Source organism: Rhodnius prolixus, unplaced genomic scaffold (genome assembly GCF_049639745.1).
Source record: "Rhodnius prolixus isolate KJV_2025 unplaced genomic scaffold, Rpr scaffold_2, whole genome shotgun sequence".
Taxonomy (NCBI): Eukaryota; Metazoa; Arthropoda; class Insecta; order Hemiptera; family Reduviidae; genus Rhodnius; species Rhodnius prolixus.
The window spans coordinates 17600192-17626078 of NW_027411592.1; the positions used below are offsets into that span (position 1 = coordinate 17600192).

At 33.6% G+C, this 25887-nt stretch overlaps 1 protein-coding gene across 3 annotated transcripts in view; it reads right to left on the bottom strand.

Annotated features, from left to right (window-relative positions):
* LOC141449176 (uncharacterized) overlaps window positions 1-25887 on the bottom strand; it is a 54848-nt gene that overhangs the window by 22047 nt on the left and 6914 nt on the right. The window contains exon 1 of one of the 3 annotated variants that reach the window (XM_074118318.1): window positions 2834-2961. The exons of the other annotated variants lie outside the window; for them this stretch is intronic. The gene's annotated coding sequence lies outside the window, so the exon portion shown is untranslated. Of the gene's footprint in view, window positions 1-2833; window positions 2962-25887 lie in introns of those variants that run through there. 3 annotated transcript variants of the gene reach the window in all.

Consider the following 25887-nt stretch of genomic DNA (forward strand, 5'->3'; position numbering starts at 1 on the left):
GTCTAAAGTATTAGGAAACCTAAATATATTTTTGATTTACAAAATTGTCAATCAAAGAAGAAACAGTGGATGGGGACAAGAACAACTTAAGTAAAACTTAATTCCTGAAGTTCGGCACAGAAGCCTCCATCAAAGTATTTCAGCCCGATTACATTGTTGGTATGACCGACAGTTTTTCAATCAAAGTTATTAATTAAAGAGCTTGGTAATTTAAAGAGCGTATATCCCTTGAACAAAAGTTTATGAAGAAATTTATCGGTTATATATAAAATTTGCATGTCCTTACAAGTTTATTGGTCTCCAGATTTCTTAGCCAATCTACTCCATCCTATTTAACTTATTAAACTCTTCTTTCTTACTTTTTTTCCCCAACAAATTAATGTCAAAAATCAAATTAATTTTATAAAGAAAGGTGCGCAAAATGTTGGTCCTTCGCTCTTAGTATTTTATTTCCATACCTTTCTTCAACACCGAAAATTTGTTAATTAAGTGCATTTAATATCGAGCACCAATTTAAAAGCCAACTAAACAACGAACTACTTGTAAGATTTGAGCTGAAAAGGCAATTTTGTCATTTCAACTTTACGAGTTCCTAATAAAATAAGTTGTGAACTAAGCAAAACGTTTTTTTAGAAATAACTGGCCATTTTCCTCACAGTGCTTAGAATTTTTTTTTTTTAAACTTCTGAATTTTCGTGGTTCTATTACTCTTAGAGAAAATCATACATTGTTTAGGGATAGGGAGAATTGTAGAGATAATAAGTCACATTCCCAAAATCCCTAAAGGTAAATCAAGGTAAAGGTCAATTCAATTTTTTTTTTAAATTAATTCTTAAATTAATAAATTTTGTAATGATATATGAACAGTTTGTAAAACATTTTGTTTAAGCATATCAATTACTAACTTAAAGTATAATTTTTTTGTTTTAGGTCCGCTAAATCTAAAAAAAATGCAATGAGAGTAACTATTGGGATCGAGATTAGATTAGGTTTTATATAAAAAAAGACATATTTAAAAGAAAGATATGCAACTTTTAATACAGTCTTTTTAATATAATCATTAATTTTTGAACAGAAGTAATGGCCAATATGAAATAGATAGATAGATTGTTTTTGGGAGCTGACTTAATGTCCAATGTTAAAGTAAATTTCCAGCGAATGCAGTGAAATTCCTTGATCCAAAATATTGCAACTAATTAAAAGCTCATTCTCATTAGAATATTCTCATCAACTAACATTTTTATTCAAATTATTTTATTAAAAGCATTAATTTTAGAAGGATAGATACGTAGCTGTAATCAGACAACCCACAACTGTACGAGTATGCGCTTGATTACTACGTTAACAACTGATAAACCAAAGAAGTTGGTTATAATACATATAAACGTATTTCTGGCTCTGTATTTGGGCTAGAGAGAGACGTCAATCCTTTAACTCACTTTAACTTTTACCTAACAACTGCCATATTGAACATTGTCGAGGGAAAAGAAGGGACGATTTGGAAAGAAAGAGGAAACAATCTGTCCGTGATAATAACAGAAAAACAAAAACCAATACATAAAAATTAAGGTCTAAGAAGTACCTAGCTGCTACTTTTGTATCTTAATATACTTGGGTGATTAGATTTGCAAATATCAAGAAGGTAAGAAACAGCAAAAAAACCTATACAAATATCAAAAAGATCTTCATAAATTATTATTCATCATATCTAAGAGGGAAAAAAAGAATACCACAAGGTGTGTTGTATGTGAATAACATCATGCAATGTTACATAAGGAGCGTCAAGGACATGTCAGACTGGAGTTTTCTTTCAAATATTTGCATGATTTCGAGTACATTTTTATTATTATTGTTTCAAAACAATTCCCAGTTTTCTGCTGAAACTCAAAATTGGACTCGAGTTAACACTAAACACTATCGTCAGTTTCTTTTTTGCTATTATAAAATAGTTTACTATAAGAATCTTCTAAATCGAAATCTAACTAAAGATCTTAAATGCACTTAAAATCTTAAAGTACTGCGGAATGAACCCAATTATCGACAAAACCACAGGCCTCATATAAAAACTTTTCTAACTTCCACATGTTGGTATTTTTTCTTTTACTGGTACTAGTACTTGTGTATTCCTCACTCAGAATACTCTTGGAGTTACGGTCATCGGTTGATTTAATATCGTTCATGTGCTACTCCCGGCCACACCACTTCAACTATGCTTTCTTGTAATCCACCTATCTGAAACATCAGACCTGTCGTAATAGATTGTCTACCTATTAGGCTATCACCAATTAGCCGTACCCTCTTTCAGAACATCAATGCCCTGATACTCCAGACTGTGCCAGGGAATTACAAGTAGCCAATATGTGCTGAAGGGTGGACTGCACTTGTCATCCTCTACGGTTCGGTTCCTTTGTAATGAATTTCTTGCAGTTTCTAGTGCCGATAAGATGATTCCTGAATACCAACAAGAGTTGCCTTAGTGGTCTTAGGAAAGAGTGGACCAGCATATGTGTGCGACATCTTAGTTTTGCCGGTAAATGTTTGAGTAAAGATTTGGAAATGCCATGTGTTGTGTCCTGTCATTATTATTATTTATTAATTTTTTTAAATTCATTTTTGTTGCACCATACTTTATTCTGTTAGAATTATTTTAATTTCCGTCAACAGATTTTCTATAGTTTTGCGATTGTTGTAGCTGGAAAAAAATTATTATGGCGGTTAGTGCCTAAAAAGTAAAGTAATTGTAATAAATTAAACAGAAGCATATTTTTATTCAACTATTTCTAACATTGAGCCAATTATTTAGGTGAGACAACAGAATTTTTTTTCAACGCACCTTATTTTAGTGAAAATTTATTCCGTTTTCTTTGTAAGATGAAGTCACTAATTATAGAAAACTTTTCCCTTAAAATCCAGATAATTACACGTCGCAATCCAATTTACTAATCCAGTTCAAGCCTGGCAAACAGAAGATATACGTTTGAATTTTTATTAATATGAATAATTTTATTAAATTTTATTCAAAACTAAACTCAGTACAAATATTATTTTTGACTCGAACTTATGCTCATTTCAAGACAAAGTTAATTAACTTCAAATTTAACCCTCTTTTAATCAGGGGTATTTAATAAACTAAATAAATAACCTTATAATTATTTAAATAATTGCACAAATATAAATCTGAAATTTGATAACAAAGTTAACAATAATAGAATAACAAGTACATACTTGACCTTGTAAAGCAAAACAATAAAACAATAATAGTCAATCCAAGCAGACTATACTTGAATAATTCTATAATACTTACACAGTAAGTAATTTCCCGTTACTTCTAGGAGCTCATAAGCGCTCCCAAAGTACACCAGGAATATGGAAGGCGCATTCTTGGATTCAGGCAGTAAAAATAATAATAATAATAACAAAAATCTATTACGGAACAGTCCAATATGGCTATTTAGGAATATACTAGCGAGGATTCGGTCAAATAAAAAACAACAACTCAGTTTCTACGCCAACATTTCGACAAATTTATTGTGTTCCTCAGGGCGTTACTGTCATGTGAGTTGGTTGTGAGTTACAAAAAAGGAACTTTTTTGAGATACCAACGTGGGAAACCTACCAAGAACGGGCGTAAAAAAGAAAGGAAGCTAATTTGTAACATGAGATTTTGATTATTTGAGGGTATTAACTAGCAGTTACCGCTAAACCGTAGGAGATTAAGGCAAATTCTCTCCTGAAAGCTTGAGGTACTATATTATTTTTTATTCGGTTCGAATTATATTTAATATCCAACAATAATCCTTGAAAATTTTAGCATTTTGAACAATCTATCGTAAATATTTTCAATGCACAGTGGGATAAATTTCGATATATCTAATGAAATATTATTTCTTAACAAAGGTGCACTTGCTTTAAAAAATGTTTGTTTAGTTAGAGGTAATCAATTAGTATTTAGGAGATTATTCAATCTCTAAAGCTGACCCTTACCTGCAACATTCCGTAGAAGCTTTCAGTTGCAAAGTTAGAAATAATTAATACATATAAAAACTGACTTAGAAAGAGCCAAGTGAAGTTGATGTAAAGTACTATGTAAATTAGAGGTGTTTAATGCGATTTTAGGGTGGTTACAAGTTATGAACTCTGTCCAAATTATGTGTTTTTTGTTCTTGTTTTTAATAATAAACCCTATATTAATGCTGTTTTCAACACTACAAAAATATGATTTAATCATTTTAGTGAGTTGTTGAACTGGAGTTAACAATATTGTCCGCTAAGCGTTAGGCTGACGGGTTTAGAGGAAACCACAGATAGGCTAATGGAAGGCTACATATACATATGCAATCCTTGTTACTATTAACAGTGCTTAACTAGATTTATAAATCGACTGGCTTTAAAGCCAAAAAAGTGCACAACGATCTAAAGATCTATTGTGTCTCCGTTAAAAGTTCAGCGTAACTGTAAAATGTTGTCGATACTTTGTGTGGGTATGATAATAAAAAAGAGTTAGACAATGGGTTGCACCCATAGAGACCAATATCTAAAGCAATCCTGTGTACGGTGTGTATTCTGGAATAATCCGGCGAAAGTTGTGTTGTTAGGCTGTGATACACGCAAGGATTCTTCCTTGTCTGAAAATCACCTCGGCGGAACTTGGTGTATCTCTTAAACCTACAATATTAATTGTTAGTGTTGAAACTAAACAAATTATTATTAATTTACAACCAAGAGAAAGGCTAAAGAAAAGTCTAATGAACTTTTTAGGTTCAAAGAGTTTGGCTCAAAAACCAAACTTAATTTCCCAAACTTTCGTTTTGTGTACACTCTCAATCATCTTCGGGACTAATAACAATAAACAGAATTTATAAATTCTACCAATAATTAAGAACATCTAATTTCTGCAAACCGAAATATTAATTAGATAGTGTTAAATTCCAGGTCGCAGAGAATATTAAATTCGCCGACTGATCCCTAATTAAATCAAGAAATACTACAATTTCTACAAAACGGAATAGTTCTCTTGTAATAAATACACCAAATTTATAAAAATAATATAGTAAACAATTTGTAACTAAAAAAAATATTTTGTAATCGCTTCTAAACCGTCTTAACATTAACAATGACTTGGTAATAATTTAGAAGGAGACTACATAATTTTACAACATTCCAAATATGGTTTTTACGTTTGTTATATTGTCTGAACTGTAATAATAATGGTTTATGATATTCGTAAAATTATTTTAACTAACTAAATTCCCGTCATAAGAAGCATCAATATAATTAATGGATTTAAGTCATAAAAAATAGCACAAAAGTTTCCTAATTAAAGACCAACATTAAATTAGTAGGTAGAAATCAATATTTAAGCGCAGTCTACGTTCTATTAATGTACATATTTGTAGAAATATCTATTATGAGTTAAGTCTATGAAACCTTTACAATTGTTTGCAACTTTAACTTTCAATTAGGTTGTTTAAACTTTAAGTTTTTTAAAACTAGTCGATAAAATCAAAACTGAACGCCAACTGCCGTGACATTGAGTAGAACATAAATAGTAATAATTTTTTATGTTTTCTTTTTTTATTTTTTCAACGTTTCGACCTTCACTGACTGTCATTTTCATAAGATATAAAAATTACGATAGTATTTATCATGTAGAAATGATTTTATGCATATATGTTGGTTCCTACCGACACTAAAAATCAAGCAATTGGGGCAACGCTAATTTAGTAAATTCTTTGCGGGCTCTACGAACTTGAATACGTCATACTTCCATTTCCGTAGAGAAATTTCAGCCTTTCAGGCGATTAACGGGTTTTAGTACTCCGTATCTGGTCTCCTTAGATCCTTTAAAATCTGCAACCTTGGCAGTCTACAGCTTACTGACGATTCAGAGCTTGCACAAAAGAACTATCAGTGCTTTCCATCAAAAGAGCTCTAATCAGTTCCTCAAGAGAGCCTCAATTCATCAGAGTATTCCAAGCGAGAAGTGCTTCTTCTCCAGCCAGTAGCGAATGCTTCTTTGATTTCAACAAAAGAAGTATCATTCCCATCAACTTGCTGCTAAAGCCTATCGGGGTAGGTGCATTTCATTCGTGCTACATCCGTGTTACCAATACGGTATACTTTGCTCTATGCAATGACGGTGGAAAGAACGCTGATCATCTCCAAGCATGTGCTGCAATCGCTTATAACATGGCAGTAATCGAACAATCAATGACAAAATAAAGCAGCTATCAACCTTATAGTGGTACGCACGGCACCGAATGACCATTTTGCCATGAAACAAGTTCACAAACAACGCTCTTACTGGAAAAACCAAAAAAACACACATTAAATAAGGAGCTGCAAAAGAAACAAACCCAAAACTACAGCAAATTTGGTCCAAAAGGCACACTGTACTAAAGTCTAAATTCTCTCCTTAATTGCTATTTACAGAATAGGAGAATTAAAGAAACATCTTAACTTCTTAAACTCAATTCGACAAAAATAACAACAAAGTGCAAGGTAAAAGTACTAAATATTTGCCAATTTTTCAATAAGACAACGCGAGGTTAATTAAAAGAAAAATACGAAAAATGAAATTTAGAAAATATAAGCCAAAATAGGAAAAACCATTCCTAATTTGGAAATTTGAAATCCGTTCGTTCAGCTGCAGACAATTATTTTCAGAGAGATATTTGGACGCCTTTAAACGCACATTGCGTTTGAAATCGTTTTTCTAAGACTCTAAAACCATAGAAGAAATCCATGAAATAAACTATTTGATTCTCTTTCAATAATCGAAAAAGAAAAAATAAACGCAATTGCTTTAAAACACCTTGCTCTGAATGAATTTCGAAACTAATCAGCAAGAGTTTGTGGTGTCTTCTTTAAATTTACCAATATCACAATGAAGTACAATAACGAGATGATGAATAAGTTCAATGAAGAGTTCAGTTTTAAAGTTCGTACATTCACGAATACACGTTTATTACAATCCGCTTTATTAAAATGAAAGCCTTTAAATAAATAATAAAAAAAAATTATATTAGAACGCTATATTTAAATAAATAAAAAAAGTTTATCTTTAGAAAAGATGATACACAAATTAGGAATGCACAGCATCAGCAAGATTGATTGTCCGGCGACCCCCACACATCACTAATCGTTACAGCGTGAAAGCCCAAGTACCAGTTGATCGACATGATGATATGTATTGTTGTGATGAGATTACTAATGCATCACTGTAACATTACTAATCATCCTTCTGTTTATGCATCATAATTGCAGCGTAATTGAGCCCGGACAAGGATCTCTATAAGCTAATTGTATTAAGATGACCAAATTCAAGATGCGACCACTGTTGAGAGAAATTTTACTGTCATCTATTCGTTAGTTTAGTAATTTCTAAAAAATAATTAAAATATAAATTAATGTTTTGAACAACAAAGTCCCGGCCAAAAAATAAAATTAAAAATATTTAATAAAATCTTCAATTCTTCACGACGATATGGAGATAAATTCGAACAAAAAACCTTTTACGTGAACAGCTTATTTTATAACCATTATTATTTAACATTTTTCACAGCTAATAATTTACACGAAAACGCTTCAACAAATTTTAGTTAACCACAAATGAACAATTTTATTCTTTATAAGTTACACGTAACATAAAATAAAATTTGTTTTTAGATAATTAAATTATATTACTACACAGCTTCAGAGTTAGGCTGCACGTTGAAAATTTAAAAGAAACACTAAAAATAAAATGAAAAATCTGGTTAGGCTTTAAGTCCGTCTACCTGTGAAAGTGTTGTGGATGGAGGCGAATAGCAAACATACTTTACTACATCCAAGTCCAGGAATCGAACCCAGTAGTACCACAATACTTCTTAACTTTGCAGGTCTCGCTTCTAAATCACTCGGCTACCGTGGAGCTTTTTTTTTCAAGCTGCAATTCTCATGGGTAAAGACTTTTGCTAGAAAAATGATTGAAGAAAAGTGATGCAAATATGCAAGTGAAGGGGTTTAGGGTACTCGGAATTGCCACGCGGCGATCCCTGGGTTCGAATCCAAATGCCGGCCCTTAGATTTGCTTTTACTAGGGAGCTTCATACATCATCACTGTTCGATGATGGACAGTGGAAACCGGCTAAGAAGTAAAAAAAGCTCCTAGCACTAATAATCAGATGTTTGCACACCTTAAGAAAAATAAATAAAAATATAAAACTGTGAATATGTAATGAAAGGCCCAAGTTTTCGAATGGTTTCAAATAAATGTAGGTTTAAGTAAGATTTGTACAATCTATTCGAACAAAAGATACAGAATTCCACTCCCATTAATTATTATTTCCATTACTCTCGTGGTCAGGCAGTAAGTTAATACAAATGCGCCTAAGACGGAAAAGCCTAACCACCTACTTCACCTAGAAGTGCCTTGAACGATTTTTTCCACTTCCTTTAGTAGAAAAATCATCTAAATTTATCCAAATAAAGGGACTAATGTATAAAATGACGTCTAAAATAAATCCATAAGAAAAGCATAAATTTGGAACAAACTACTTCACTACAATCCAACAAACCATAAGAAATTTAATAATATTTAATATGAATATATTTGCTTCGTGACCGTAAATTATTAAACTAAGGATTCAAGATTGGCGAGGAATCGGTCAAATAAAAAACAACAACTCGTCTTTTTCACAACGTTTCGACAAATATATTGTCCTCTTCAGGGCCTGGATATTACAAATACACAAATACAAACAATTTAGAGATTTAATAACAAAGAATAATAAATAAATAAATACAATAAATTCTTTATAATTATTGAAAACTTACGTGGTTGAGTTACAGAAAAAGACGAGTTGTTTTTTATTTGATTGATTCCTCGCCAATCTTGAATCCTTAGTATAATATTTTATAATAATATTTGTTTTTTGGTTTAAGGAATTTTAAGAAAAAAAATTAAACTTTGGAGCATTAATGTAAATTACATTTCTTCATGGATGAGGTATAGAATTATAACAGATTTACGATGGCAGAGTTACAAAAAGATACTTGACTGCATTCTATCGGTCTTGCTAGTAACTAGATTTGGTTTCCAGAACCTTCAACTTAACATTCTCATTTTGAACTCCCACCAGTGGTGAACTGTTTTTAAGGTAAGGATTTGTTTGAACAATAAAAGATAAAGTAATGTTTACTATCTATGAATACATTCAAGAATATAATTACAAAAGAAGAAAATTACCTTTACTTCAGCAAACGTGTGCATAACTACCACTTGGGCGTCAAACGTGCCCCAATGTTCACTTACTCAATAATCCCATTCCCATCTTGAACGAAGTACCCTACCTGGGGTTTATTCTTGGACAGTAGACTCACATGGAACCCACACACTAGATTCAAAAGACAACAGCTAAACAAAAGGTACGGACATCTAAGATGCATGATTTGATCTAAATCTAATCTAAGCACACCCAATAAACTAACTCTTTACAAGACTTCAATTAAACCCATCTGGACTTAGGGATCAGAGCTGTGGGGCTCAACTAAAACCTCCGATTCTCTCGCATCCAATCCTTCCAATCGGAAGTCCTCCGCCGTATAGTTAATGCTCCTTATTATGTCTCTAAGCTTAAGATTTATTGTACAAAGACCTAAATATCCCTTATATCACCGAATCTCAATTCACGATTCCTCAATTTCCACAGAAGCCAATCCCAATTCAACAGCTTGAAATCTTTCCTCTTTAATCCATCCGAATAATCCACTACGACGTCTAAAATGACGTTGGCATCGTGATCTCTTTATACTAGATAATTTCATTCATTAAAATACCCGAAAAAGACGACAGCACTGGCTCATTTCTCTCTTCCTGTACGGTTGCGTCATGCGTCGGCTACGCCGGGCCGTTTTCCGTGTCATGTTTTCTAGTTTACTCTGTTCACACTTCGCCTGGTGTATTGTGTATTTGTTTTTTCATGCAGGTAGCAATAAACGCGTATATAAATTTAAAAAAAAAGTTATTTAGTTTCAATATATTTATCAAGTAAGAATTAACCAACCCTAAAAGATATTCGAGGAGTTGCTGGATATTACTTTAATATCTATAAATGCTGCTTCTAAATGATTTTAATATGGGATCTAAGAAAATCATTTATAATATGGGAATTAGGAACGGATTCATGGAAAACATTACACGTTATTTGACACTTAACGAAAATGAGGTTAAACTGGGATTTCTCTGGTAGCTTAAATGATTGAGCTAACTGTTGTTCAAATAGGTTGGTTGGTTGCGCTAGAGTTTGGGACGCTTGACTGAACGTCATTACTTAAGTTTAAGACATAATAATATAACAATTGAGAAATTTGGAATCTCAGATAGCAAATATTAGAATCCCAAATACAGCTCAAAAACATGGAAAAATCCGAAAATATGTACGTAAGATCTGGGAGGATGTAAGGAAAGTTAATCCATGGGTTAATCCGGAAGTTACCTGTTAAAAATAAGTCAATTCACTTCCTTGAGACTAAATTTTCTGGGAAAAGTAAATGGATTGCTTTACTCTCAGAGAAATAGAATTTCAAGTTCGTTAGCTTTACACACCACTTATGGCAAACTTTACCAACAATATTAAACAGAACAATTGGCCTTATTCTATTGGCCTTTAATAATCGATCTTCTATTCTAGTCTTTAATTACAGCGTAACCAACTCGAAATTTGGATTTAACAACATCGATTGATTGCGTTGAATTCCGGTGAGATTGGTTCACTTACACTTAATGATGAAGCTTTTTAAATGATTATGGCATTTTTCTCAAAAAACAATGCGTTCATTCACAATGAGAACTGTAGAATTACATGAATTAAAACGGTATGCCTCAAAGATCTGTTGGCTTACGCTTCTATTTTCAGAGTTTATTCCTGACAAGAAAATAACTCTTCAAAAAAAAGAAATATTTTTGTCGCCGACGACAAAACTCGACTGCAAAACTAAGAGATCTCGTTACTGTAATCACTGAATATAATATTATGTTTGGAAGAGTGCTTGGAGAGAGAGAGAGAAATAAGCTGATTCTAAATCAAAGAACAACTATTTAACATTAAGCATTTTTAAAGAAGGAAACCAATTTGCCATAGTCTCTAGAAGTTTCTTTGGACATTAAATTCTCATGGAGACGCTCATTGACTGGTTCAACAATAAACTTTCTCAGATAGTACATCTCGTATTAAAGGAACTGAGAAATGAGGAGCTTTAAGGAGCAATCGAATAGCCTACTTTGCCTTGTTCCATTCAAGAATTAGCTACGTAGTAGTTGGGGGTTCAACAACTTAGTTTTCAATGTGAAAAAAATAAAATAAAATAAAGAAATCAGAATTATTATTTTATAAAAATCCCCGCGAACAAAAAGTAAAGTAATGCCGTACATAGTTTTTGCTGACTGAATCATTGAGCCAAAAGTCTGATGGAAATTATGACTGAAATTGGCAATAATATGCGTATCTTACTTGACGGAAATGCCTTTATTTTCAAGCAGGCTTTACTACCTCCAACTCCCGATTAGGCGTCGACTAACTAACATACTTTAATATAAAGTTCTCATATTAAAGATTAAATGAAGGCCTAGACCGGGAATAGATCCTAGTACTACAAATACATATCAGCTTTGCAGGTCGCTCGGCTGTCCCTAATCCCAACGAATAGAATATGTAGTTGCAATTAACACAAAAAACAAAACAAAAAATTTAGACCAAAAAGAGTAACCACCATAGCTTCTACTTGCATAAAAGAAGTCACTGATGCAAATTGATGCACTGATGATTTCGAAAAGATGAGTGATTGGTTCACTTGTTGACATTAGATTGTTGTTCAAAGTTCAGTTCGTATCATTTATATATTCATAAAGTAATAACAGTTTATTTGGCACGAATAAATAATACGAACGTTTGTAAATAAATATTCGACTTACTACCACGGTCGGTTTGCTGTTGGCTGATAGTTTAGATCATTGTTCATACATCGAATTCCCTAGTGAGCTTAGATGGAATCTTCTTTTTTAGATGCCAGACCTTCACACTAGACTTAAAAGAACAGAACTAAACAGACGCTATCGACTACTTAAAAGATTCTTAGACGATAGATCAAAACTTTCTCTGGACAACAAAAGACTGATTTATACTTCTATTTTGAAACCCATCTGAGCGTATGGAACAGATCTGGGGGGGTTCAACCAAACGCTCCAATCTCCAAAGGATTTCATCGCTACAATCTAAAATACTTCGAACTATCGTAAACGCTCCATTTTATGTCTCCAACCTGACTATACACACTGACCTTAACATTCTTTTTATCACCCAAGTTGCTAAAACACGATACAGAGAACTCCACTTCAGCCTGCAATCTCATATAAATCCTCTAGCTCAAAATCTTTCTTCTAGAACTCTTCCTGATAACCCGACAAGACGCCTTAAGAGATAGTGGCCTCGTAATCTCCTCTCAAGTAAAGAGAGTGACTAACCATATAATGTTTTGGAGTGTTACCACTGGGTAACTTCTCCACTCATTTAGTTACTTCGACATGTTCACTGTTATAATTGTTACGTATAGCGCTAACGCGCTGATTGGAGCACAATAAACGCAAAAAAAAGAAAAAAGATGCCAGATGACAAGTAGGTATACACTTTACTATATCAAAGTAGTCCGAAAAGATGCATTATAATATGCATTATCAAAATACAATTCGATTCGTTTATAATAATTCACTCATCTCACTTAATTTTACCCAAATACCAAAAAAATTACATATTATAAGTCTGTTATAAAAAAAAATTGAAAAGGTAAAAATAATCGTTTACGATGAACTATCTAGAGCGCAGGCACATGTAAATAGTAAAATAAAGTTCGTAGAATACAATAGTTATAGTTATCTAACAATAGTTTTAAAAATAACTATTGTCAGGTGAAACATTCTAGTTGAACATACTTAAACTACAGGTTATCCATAAATATTTGAATCCCGAAACGATGGGCTTCAAAACAACTATCTAGCCAATTGATTGATTCGATTCCTGTTAGAAAAGTTATTTCGAGCCGTTTCGCAATCACACAATCATTCAATCCAAACTATTGTTTGGAATAAAATAAATAAATATATATTTCACTTTGATTTCATTAGCATTTTAACTGTTTAGTGCTTATTTTGATGTGTACTTTTAAATAATTGATGCCCCTCAAGCTACGCCAATGTTCACATATGTGATGATATCATACTGTTCGAAACTTCTCGACATTAAATTTAACCAAGTAGTTAGCCAAATCGATTTTGTATTTTTATATCTATAAACTGCAGTAAATAAATGAAATGAACTATCTGCATAATTTATGTAAGACCGTTGGAATTATCCCCAACAACTTTATTAAAAAATCCTATTTTTGTCAATTAAAATTTCAAGTGGTGCTTTACTTAAAATATAATAATATCTCATGAAGAAACCGGAAAAAAAAGCATGGTTTATGCATGGTATCGGATATAGAAGGACGAGGACAGTGGAGACACAAGAAGTGGCCTTAAGTAAAGGGAGAGATGAAGGAGAGAGGATGGAGTTAATGTGGCATGATGAAAGTGGATAATGGAGGAAGAGATCCATTGTGAAAGTATGAGTTTAGGTTTGCCATGGTATAAGCGGCAGTAAGTAGGGAGAAGAAATAAGTGAGACGCTAGCGGAGAGGCTGTGGTTTACTTAGTGGTGCGTGTCACTCAACAACTCCACCACATCATCAAGTGTAGACCATCTCCGGTGTTCGGTAGCAGCACTAGAGGCAGCAAGCTGAACGGAGAGTGGCCACGCAGCAATATCCACCCAGCCACTCTAAATGGACATATGTACTTACATTGAAGTCTATGAATGTTGCATTTGTCTACTCTGTCTAATAGAACGTGAATGCAATTATTATTCTATTTCTATTTTTGGCCTATTATATTTGAAAACATGAGAAATGTACACCATATTTAAAGTTCCTGGCTGAATCAAATTGATGAATGTCATGACGTTCGCAAATGAACTAAAAATCTAATTTATTAAATTCTATATTTTTAATGCCATCAAGGATGTAATGAAATGAAGGAAACATAAAATTGAAAAGAACATACAGACGATTACAATTCAAAATAGTAACTTTAAAAAAAGCAGCAAGGTTATCTCACTGTACTCAGAAAAATCAGCAGAAGTCACCTTATAATGGGGTAAGAACAAAAAAAATGAAAGCAATCGCAGATAGCCTCGTCATTTACTGAAATATGTAAAACAGACAACGCAATCTGAGAGTTATTTACAAAAAGTTGACTGAGATAAATAAGCAGCTCATCTGCTTACAGCAGCCTAGAAATCGCAGACAGCCTCGTAATTTACTGAAATTTGTACATCAGAGAATGCAATCTGAGAGTTATTTACAAAAAGTTGACTGAGATAAATATGACCATAAGAAAAAAAGATATTCAGCGGATCAATTGGCGTATTGAAAGTGCAAAATAAGTCAAAATAAGTTTTTTTGCAAATTTGAGATAAAGACCCTGATAAAACAAAAATGATTTTTTAATTGAGCAAATAGTATTGCAAAAAATGTCGTTTTTAATTTTTATTCCGTACAAATTTTAAGATTCTTTAAACATTTTATTCTCCTAAAACAAAAATATTGTAACAAAAATTTTATCTTCAGTTACAAAGCAGATAAGATAATTTTAGTTTATAATTAAAAACTAGTGGTTTTATATTTTACGTAAAACAAAAATTAACCTTGTTTCTTGAAACCTAAACAAATAAAGGTTGGGTCAAGCCTGGCATAGGTTGGCGTTTTTTAAACATCCAAAGCGAGTATCAGAACTTAATCATAACTTGGTACAGAAAATAGAAAACCCTATAAGACTTACCTACTGCAGTTGAGGAAAGTCAATTTTCTGTAGATTTACCATTTTCACTAAATGTAGTTGCCTTAATTAATGTAGATGTTCATTTAAAAAGGACCGCTATCCAAATAATCAATAAAAGAAAAATTAACGTGTGGCTGTGTCGTGGACACGGCCGTGTGTTGTACGTGAATACGTTTATGTAACGGGTTATATTTTTTATATAAAATATTTTTATTTATGTATTTAGGATGAAATCAAGGAAACAAATCGACGATAGAACACAATCTATGCCTATAAAGTCCGTGGTCGATGTAGAAGCGATTTCATCATCCACTTGCTTAATTTCAACCGCCCTAGCTGCAGATGTACTGACACTGTCGTTGATCCGCTCGGCCGCATTCATTCTTTTACGTTCCCGGCACAGCTTGACTCGGTCATATGGTGTTTTATTAATGCCATTCGATTGTTCTTGAGAAGCCCTTTCCAACCGTATACGATCTCTGTATTTGGTTTTGGCTTTTCGACGCGTATAGGCCGACATGATATATTTTTGATAATATTTTTTTATTCTAACACCTTATTATAATCTATCAATTCTGCAAAGTGGTCCGAAAGCGAAAACTATACTTATTTAAATTTGAAGATCGTGCTATTTTTAGCATTTTGAGTTAACCTCTCTCTTCACAATATCAACATACACATCGGGAAAACGTATTGATTACGATGAAAAGTCGATATTGAAAATTTGGCAGAACGCAATAATTATTTTGCCAAAATTTCTTTTAAACAATAATTCTTAAATTACTTTATTTGCTGTTACGCAGATAACTCTTACTAATTCAATAAATTGGAGAAAGTGGTTCAAATTGAATTAATGTATATATTTTTTTTATTATTTCTATTATGACGAATATATTTTTACTCATGATTGAAGAACAGACTCAAAAAATCTTGAATCTATCTTAAAGAGGGCAATGGCCGATTTGTCTAATAGACTACTCTATGAGTGGCGCTGTAAATTGTCATTGCCCTATTGCCCCGTACGGCACTCTTGGTCACAGTAATTGCTCTTATAAACACAATACTAAATGTTCCCTGTCACTTTTACAATCGTCATGTTTAACCACATAAAAACAGGTAAGAATAATTGTTATTTTGCTAGCTCATTTAGCTCATTAAAAGTAGGATTTATTTTTATTTTTTGTTAATGATATAATTTAGTTTTGTAACAATGATATTGGTCAAATTAAACTCCGTTACTCAGTAATTACTATTTAAACAAATTTGTACCCCGTTGTATCAGAAGAGAAGTGGCTTTGTCGGAGCAACAACCACTCTCCTGTTCAGCAAGATCCCCTCATGCAGCTGAAGGACATCTACGCAGCTGGCAGCTGCCTAAAGTTATGGTTAGCAACCAAAGATGTTCATATATTGTACAATCTTTCACTGGATTGTTTTAATCAATTTTATTCAAAGCTCAATAAAAGAAAAAATGCACATTTATCTATTATTTATTGAATCCAACTTCAGAACTTCAGATTAGCGGAAGGGGGTAACTAGGCATAGGCATTCTTTGCTATAAACTTGAATTGAGTTCAACACTAAGCAAGACACCCTTGCCCTGTGTTGTAATTGAATCTGATCCTAAAGGCACTGCTGCCAAATAATCCAGGCTTATTGCCTAGACTCCAGATAGTAAAGTATCAAAATCTTGCCCTCTTTATTTTTCCCACTAGCCATTGATATCATCAAATCTCCCCTGGCCGCTGATATCCCAAAACTTCAAAGGTTTCCGATTAAATAACCCACCATGTTCAGGTATTTCCTGTGCCTACAACGTCCTGTGAGGAGGCCAGGTCGTCAAAACAAATCAGGTGGGACTTCTCAGTTCTGGTTTTACAGTCCAGGCTTAAGTTTTATACCGTTTGTTTTGGTTCCATTAAACAGTCTTTCAGGATTTTTCATTCTTATTCAAATGCTTAACAGCCGGTTTGCACAGGTTCTGAACCAATTAATGGAGTAGATGCACCCTTTCTGGCCAGCTGAGCAGCAACTTCATGTACCAGCTGATGCCAGCCAACGTCATCCGGCACCCACTCAAGGACTATAGCTTAATTTTAATACCGGTTAAGCATCCTCAGGAAACCTCTGTAGGATGAAATTTTTTGATTGGAAACAAGAGCTTAATATGGCTCATGTTGAATTAATTTTATTAAAATTTTTTAACAATTTATAAAAATCAATAATAATAGTTCCTACATAAAAAAAGTCATTTATTTTTTGTTCTGTTAAGGTGCTCAACAACTCATCAAAAATAAACATCGAAATTATTTAAATTTCTTAACTTATTTTTAAGCCCATTTAAACGATATTGATTAGGCAGATAGAGTAGAATGGATATGAACGTTAAACCAGTTAAATTTAATCAAATTTAATGTAACTTAGGGGTAATCCAAAAAATTAAAATTTTCACAGTCTCAATATTTATGTTTAAACTTGTAAAAAAAATAATGAGGCAGCTTTTATAATTATAAAAGGTTCTTTAAAAGTGTTCTTCTAAAAAGTGTAAATAAAAGTAAGGCATATTTGAATGTGAAGAGCAGGTTTAATAAATAAATGAGCAAAATTCCTATTTTAGTCTTAAAGATAATCTGTTAAGTTGAAATGCCCGCTTAACGAAATTAACCTCAGGTTTCAGCGATTTTTGGGGAAAATTTACGCCATAAAACATTTTGTGATTTGTTTGTGTAATCTATAAAGAGAGAGATGCGGTATTTATGAAATGAAGAAACTGCAACTACGAATTAGTAGTGGAACAGTTTTTAATTTAGCGTTTATACAAAATAGTCAGACGGTGTGTCTGTTAAGTGAGTACACAGCATAACTTGCTAACGAAAAAAATATACGGGAAGTTTAAATGTGATATCCGGTTTACGTGATACTATCGGTTCAGACATGGACATTGATGGATTAATTTTTCCCAAAAATGTTCCAACGATTTCCCAAGTACGAGGGTCGTTTGAAAAGTCCGTGCAAAGTCAGAGAGATAGCACCACTGGCGCGTATCGAGGTTATGTTTAGTTACGAGTAGTAGCATCTCTTGGAAGAACACACACCAAGTTTCAGCCAGATCGGTCTATTACTTTGTGTTTGGCATTCGTTTGAATCGAGGAAGTCGAGTGATTTTCAAAAAATGGACGAAAAAGTATTTCGTGTGTTGATTAAACACTACTTTATGAAAGGCAAAACGCCTCAGGAGACTAAAGAGAAGCTTGATAAACATTATGGTGACTCTGCACCTTCGATTAGAACAGTTTATAAGTGGTTTCAAAATTTACGGAGTGGCCATATGGGCACAAGTGACGCTGAACGTTCTGGACGCCCTGTTGAGGTTACTACTTCAGAAATCATTGATAAAATCCATGATATGGTAATGGATGACAGAAGAGTGAAGGTGCGTTAGATTGCTAGTGCTGTGGGCATCTCGAATGAACGGATACATAATATTTTGCATCAACATTTGGACATGACAAAGCTATCCGCAAGATGGGTGCCGCGATTGCTCACGCTTGACCAAAAACGAAATCGTGTGAAGTGTTGCAAGGACGGTTTGCAGCTGTTCCAGAAGAATCCGCAGGACTTTAAGCGTCGTTTCGTCACTGTGGATGAAACATGGATACATCACTACACTCCTGAGACCAAAGAACAATCTAAACAATGGGTTACCAAGGCGGAATCTGCGCCAAAAAAAGGCGAAGACCGTTCCTTCGGCCGGAAAGATTATGGCGACTGTCTTTTGGGATTCGCAAGGAATAATCCTCATCGACTATCTGGAAAAGGGTAAAACTATTACAGGTGCATATTATTCATCGTTATTGGACCGTTTGAAAACCGAGCTGCAAGAAAAACGCCCACGATTGGCCCACAAAAAGGTCCTTTTCCATCACGACAACGCACCAGCTCACACCTCAGCAGTTGTGGTCGCAAAATTAATGGAAATAGGGTTCCAACTCGTTTCACATCCCCCCTATTCTCCAGACTTGGCTCCCTCGGACTACTATTTGTTCCCCAATATGAAGAAATGGATGGCGGGAAAAAGATTTTATTCAAACGAGGAGGTGATTGCAGAAACGAATGGCTATTTTTCAGACTTGGACAAATCCTATTATTCGGAAGGGATCAACAAACTAGAGCAGCGTTGGACGAAGTGTATAAGCCTAAAAGGAGACTATGTTGAAAAATAAAAAAGGTTTACCCCAAAAAATTAAGTAGTTTTTATTTTTGCACGGACTTTTCAAACGACCCTCGTACTGCGCACATACTTCTTCAGAATGAGAAATTCGACCACTTTTGTTTGCAATTATCTTTCTGGAAACGGTCGAAAAGCATAAAATCGATTATCTTCACCACTCAAAGGAAATGTAGAGGGTTAGTGCCGTTTTTTACTTGTTTCCGTCAAATTTACGTCCATTCATTGATCCATGGATTCATGTGTTTATTCTGGCTGTAGTTCACGATCATCCGAATAGCTTCCGGCCTCTGTTGGACTCTGGCTTAAGATTTTCACCACCAGCCAGTTACAACGAATAATAGACTCAATCCAAATTCTTTGCTAGCTGCACTACTGAGTCATTTTCCTCGCAACAAATAGATCTGGTCATTTGAGGATAGCATGGAAGCGTTAAACTGCCGTTCATTAAACTTTTGTGCTGAATACTTATCAGAATTACCATTCAGGCAGTCTCACATTTCTTGAATTAACCTAATTGGTTAATAGAACTTGATATCTAAAAGATCAGCAGGATTCTGAGAAAATTGCGATTCTGGAAGCGAGTATCGCGTCACTTACAATCTCAAAGAGTACAAATGTATTGGCAACTAGCTCTGCAAGAAAAGACATTTCCCCTAAGATGACCGAGAGATCACCCTTCTTCTGCAGCATTCCAAAATGCACCCAGAATTCTAAATTTAAAGTATTTACTAAACTATTAATGACGATTAATTATCAATGTTTATTTTGTAGCTTAAATTGTTGTTGCAAAAATTATTACGTAAAAATATCCACAAAAATAATCTCATAATTAAGAAAGTGATGGTAATCTATCCTAAATGAAAAAGTTTAAAAAATTAACAAAAGACAGGAAACGACTCTTAACAAGAACTACATTTGGAAAACAGAAAAAAAAAAAATTGACCAAGATGGGAAATCAAGAAAATCTAAAGCATATTTTATATATATATATATATATATAAAGGTTTTTCATGTTGTTCCCATTTGTTTGAAACTGTTGACTATCAGAGGCAATAATAACGTGCACAAATAAACTAGAACGACCTTGTAACTTCTGCTACATTTACTTCATTTCCTGACGGATGTTAATATGGAACAACTTCCTGCTTTTTACAAACACCGCAAGATACATCATTTCCTTTTTATAAACATCTAATCCGTCAGTTAGTCCATTGTTTTTAGGCTAATTTTATTCTACGAAAAGAAAAATGAATGAAAATAAAAATTATTTAAAGCTAAACAAATGAAAAAAGCATTTACTGAGTGTTTATAATAAATAACTTATTAAAAATGTCAGTTTAACTAAAGAATAAAATATCCTAGGTACTCGTTTATTTATATAAGCAAATATATGTACAAGATTTGTGGGAAACTGATTTGGTTTAAGAGCAAACAGTGTGTAAAGGTTTACTGATGTGTAGAATCGGTACATTTATATCCCGAACTGTTCCTTCCAACTTCTCTCTCTTTTATTTTCTAAGATAATGTCACCAACGGTTTTGCAAACATTCTTAACATAATCTACGTATACAGAATGGAGTCTACGCAACACAAGCACTAAACTAGGATACTTAAAATGAAGAATCTCCAAAGAATGTTACAGGAAATTCTTATTTAAGTACAATTCAATCTATTGCACATGTTAAAAGAAAGAAATAATCAATTTCCAATTGTATTTATATTAATCTAATAAATCTAAGATCTCTGATCTAATACAAATAGAGAACAATTGTTTGTTGCAAAAATTGGGCGTCTATAAATCGTGAATGTGAACGAGTTTGTGGGTTTGTGAGTTAATAGTAGGTCTGTAGGTATGCTAAATCCAAGTAGCTGAACCCATCAATTGTCTCTAAAGGTTCTACGATATTGTGAGAGTTAACGAGGATTCAGTATAAGTGTTAGTTTGTGCAATTAGACAAGATTTCCTCCAAAAATAGCAGTTATCCTGAAAAAGTTTCAGTAATGGCCACTAACTTTCATCTACAACGTCTTTATCTGAGGTGATTGGCGTCTTCAGCATCTTTCAGTGCACTACCAAGTATACCCGGGAATACATTGTCTTTCTAATTACAAAAAATACTTCACATCATAACTTATATTATTTGTAAAAATATGCTTTGACAATCTAATAAAATGTTTGTTGCAAAATTATGGCAGCATTAGAACAGTGGTGGATAGGTTATGTAACTCTGAGAAACAAAAAACAATTCTGAGAAAATATAAAAGAGATAACAATACACTAACACTAACACACACACACACACCAGGTCACATTGTCGAAGGCTGTAGTTACTTCATTTGTTTGTTGTAATAACTTTTATTTACATATTTTTTTGCACCTAATGGTTTACTTTGCGACACACATGAATTAAGAAGTTTTATTTGAACGGCAATGCTAAATATCTCAAGAGATTGAACAGTAAAAAAAAAAAAAAAATTAATAGCAAGCATATTTTGCAAGATGCTTTGTAACATTTGCCCCCAAATGTAGCGACTGTGGAAAGCTCGACATGATTCTGAAATAGATTAAACAAGTTTGGAAATTTTAATCAATGAAATTTGTTACTCATTTAGATAATTTAATACTGTAAAGATTTTAGTCTTTAGTTTTAGTTAGTTTAGAGACTTTAGTTGCGGTCTTTCTGAAAAGACGCTGATTGCTGAAGATCTGTACCGTCTATAAGAAAGTAAAAACAACCATGTGCCCAAAATCAACTTTTAATTTAGAGAACCTTAAAAAAAAAAAAAAAATCATTCGAAAATTAGAATAGGAGCGAGAGAACGCAACAGCAAGAATCAAAGTCTGGGATAATGATCGAGACGAAGAAAGGTAGAATAAGGCAAACAGAAAGTTTCTCAGGAAGAGACAGAAACAATTTCAATAAGTACCACTTCTTGCTCAACGATCTGAATCAATTACAAACTTCAACAAATCAATAAGAGATATGAGTCAAGAATAATTAATATGTTTAAAAAGACTTCCGAGTCTATATTCAGATAAGAGTCATTTCGATCCAAGAATCTTCGTTTTACATAAACTTTCATTGCATTATCACAATTCCCAGTTACTTATCAAATATAATTGCTATCATTATAAATTAATTAAGTGATACTTTACAAACATCGTAAATTATCATTCATAATCCAAAGGATTCAAAGCTTTTGCAGTATTTGTTTGTGTTTTTTTAATTCACTTCATTGAACAATTCTGATTCCATTTAAGAATGCACAGTTTAACTATATTGATCACATAAATGTCTAAAATATTTCACTAAATAAATAAGTCAAATATTTCTCTTAAGGATGGCAATTAACTTCAAAGAGATATGGTGCTTCATAAAAGGAAACTATAATACAAATTTATATTGAAAACAAATAATAGAGAGAACTGCGCGTTGGCATCCAATTTGTTAATCACTACAAAAAAAAAAGTGACGTAATTCTATTTTAGGAAGGAAGCGTAAAAAATAGTAATATCCAGAGTGCACTCCACAAACAATTTAAAAAAACCACAAACACAAGTAATTTGTAATTTAAATGAAACTCCTACGATAGATAGAACCATCAGTAGGTACATTTCAAGGCTACTTGGAATTCTTGTTATTAAACCTAATTAAATGTTTATTCATGACCAAAACATTCAAAACAATTTTAAATCAAAAAACTGTTTATTTAAATATTTCGCAAAAAAAAATAGTATAAACAATTTCGGGCGACGAGAGATTAGATTAGTGAGCCTCATTGCTCAATCTTGCCCCAAACTAATAAATATATTTAGTAAATATACTTTTGATTTGCCACATAAATATATCATTTATCTGCTTCAACATTGTTATTAGTTAGATTGATGCGAATCATTACAGATAGTGGCTTAATGCAGTGGCAAATCCAAAACCACTGATAATGGCGTGCACTGGAATGGCACTGTCTGTTGGTAGTACAAAAAAAATCTCTTTAGAAATACGAGTACCTTTAAACTATCATTGCATCAGTAATGTACGAGGGTCGTTTGAAAAGTCCGTGCAAAGTCAGAGAGATAGCACTACTGGCGCGTATCGAGGTTATGTTTAGTTAGTAGCATCTCTTGGAAGAACACACACCAAGTTTCAGCCAGATCGGTTATTTCTTTGTGTTTGGCATTCGTTTGAATCGAGGAAGTCGAGTGATTTTCAAAAAATGGACGAAAAAGAATTTCGTGTGTTGATTAAACACTACTTTATGAAAGGCAAAACGCCTCAGGAGACTAAAGAGAAGCTTGATAAACATTATGGTGACTCTGCACCTTCGATTAGAACAGTTTATAAGTGGTTTCAAAATTTTCAGAGTGGCCATATGGGCACAAGTGACGCTGAACGTTCTGGACGCCCTGTTGAGGTTACTACTCCAGAAATCATTGATAAAATCCATGATATGGTGATGGATGAGAGAAGAGTGAAGGTGTGTGAGATTGCTAGTGCTGTGGGCATCTCGAATGAACGGATACATAATATTTTGCATCAACATTTGGACATGACAAAGCTATCCGCAAGATGGGTGCCGCGATTGCTCACGCTTGACCAAAAACGAAATCGTGTGAAGTGTTGCAAGGACGGTTTGCAGCTGTTCCAGAAGAATCCGCAGGACTTTAAGCGTCGTTTCGTCACTGTGGATGAAACATGGATACATCACTACACTCCTGAGACCAAAGAACAATCTAAACAATGGGTTACCAAGGCGGAATCTGCGCCAAAAAAAGGCGAAGACCGTTCCTTCGGCCGGAAAGATTATGGCGACTGTCTTTTGGGATTCGCAAGGAATAATCCTCATCGACTATCTGGAAAAGGGTAAAACTATTACAGGTGCATATTATTCATCGTTATTGGACCGTTTGAAAACCGAGCTGCAAGAAAAACGCCCACGATTGGCCCACAAAAAGGTCCTTTTCCATCACGACAACGCACCAGCTCACACCTCAGCAGTTGTGGTCGCAAAATTAATGGAAATAGGGTTCCAACTCGTTTCACATCCCCCCTATTCTCCAGACTTGGCTCCCTCGGACTACTATTTGTTCCCCAATATGAAGAAATGGATGGCGGGAAAAAGATTTTATTCAAACGAGGAGGTGATTGCAGAAACGAATGGCTATTTTTCAGACTTGGACAAATCCTATTATTCGGAAGGGATCAACAAACTAGAGCAGCGTTGGACGAAGTGTATAAGCCTAAAAGGAGACTATGTTGAAAAATAAAAAAGGTTTACCCCAAAAAATTAAGTAGTTTTTATTTTTGCACGGACTTTTCAAACGACCCTCGTACTGCGCACATACTTCTTCAGAATGAGAAATTCGACCACTTTTGTTTGCAATTATCTTTCTGGAAACGGTCGAAAAGCATAAAATCGATTATCTTCACCACTCAAAGGAAATGTAGAGGGTTAGTGCCGTTTTTTACTTGTTTCCGTCAAATTTACGTCCATTCATTTATCCATAGACAGTATACAGAGACATGGCATTTATGTACATATACAGGGTGATGCATTTAAAACGCACCAATCGCTAATAACTTTTTAGGAAAGCGAAATTTCGAAAAAACTCACGAAGTAAAGTATATGTTTTTTTTTGTCTATTTTTCAAATTTTTTTCCCCCGATGCTGTACCTTTATTTTTGGCGGAGTTACGGCCAAAAACCCGATTGGGTTTTCATAAGAACCACTAGTTTTGATTATGAAAACTACATAAAACACTGTGAAAAATGACGTTAAACCCGTTTCGATATCCCTAATATTAGTCGAGTTAATTAAGATCAAAGTTACAATTTAATCTATTCCTGAACGGTTTTCAATATTAATTTTCCACCAGAAATACACGTTTTGGGAGGTCCTCTGACTGCAAAAAATGTTATTGGTGACGCAAAGTAAAAAAATAATAATAATTAAAGGTTTTAAAAATGTAGTGCAATGTAATGGTTATGGGTCAGTCAGAATAAATTTGTTTTATCATCAAATATAAGCAATTATCACATCATTTTAATGCACCCAGTATGCAAGCCACCTTGACCTATGATTACGGTAAGAATATATTGCCAGGGATGGACGGGTGTTCGTCTGGTGGTCCAAGAGCGTGGCTTTGTAAGTGGGAGATCCCCAGTTCGAATCCCGCATATGACTACATTTTATTTAAACAAGTATTATGGTTTTTTAAGTAATACGAATGACTGCATTTGCGGGATTCGAATTGGGGATCACCCACTTACAAAGCCACGCTCTTGACCATTAGACCAACACCCCGGCAAGATATTCTTACCGAAATCACAGTTCAAGAAATCAAGCATACTGGGTGCATTAAAATGATGTGTTAGTTGCTTATATTTGATGATAAAACAAATTTATCCTGATTCACCCACAACCAATACTTCACACTACATGTTTTAATTCTTCAATTCTTATTATTTTTTTACTTTGCGTCACCAATAACATTTTTCGCAGTCAGAGGACCTCCCAAAACGTGTATTTCAGGTGGAAAATTAATATTGAAAACCGTTCACGAATAGATAAAATTGTAACTTTGATCTTAAATATCTCAACTAATATCAGGCATATCGAAACGAAGTTAACGTCATTTTCCACAGTTTTTATGTATTTTTTATAATCATAGTCGAAACCAGTGGTCCTTATGAAACCCTAATCAGGTTTTTGGCCGTAACTCCGCCAAAAATAAAGATACAGCATC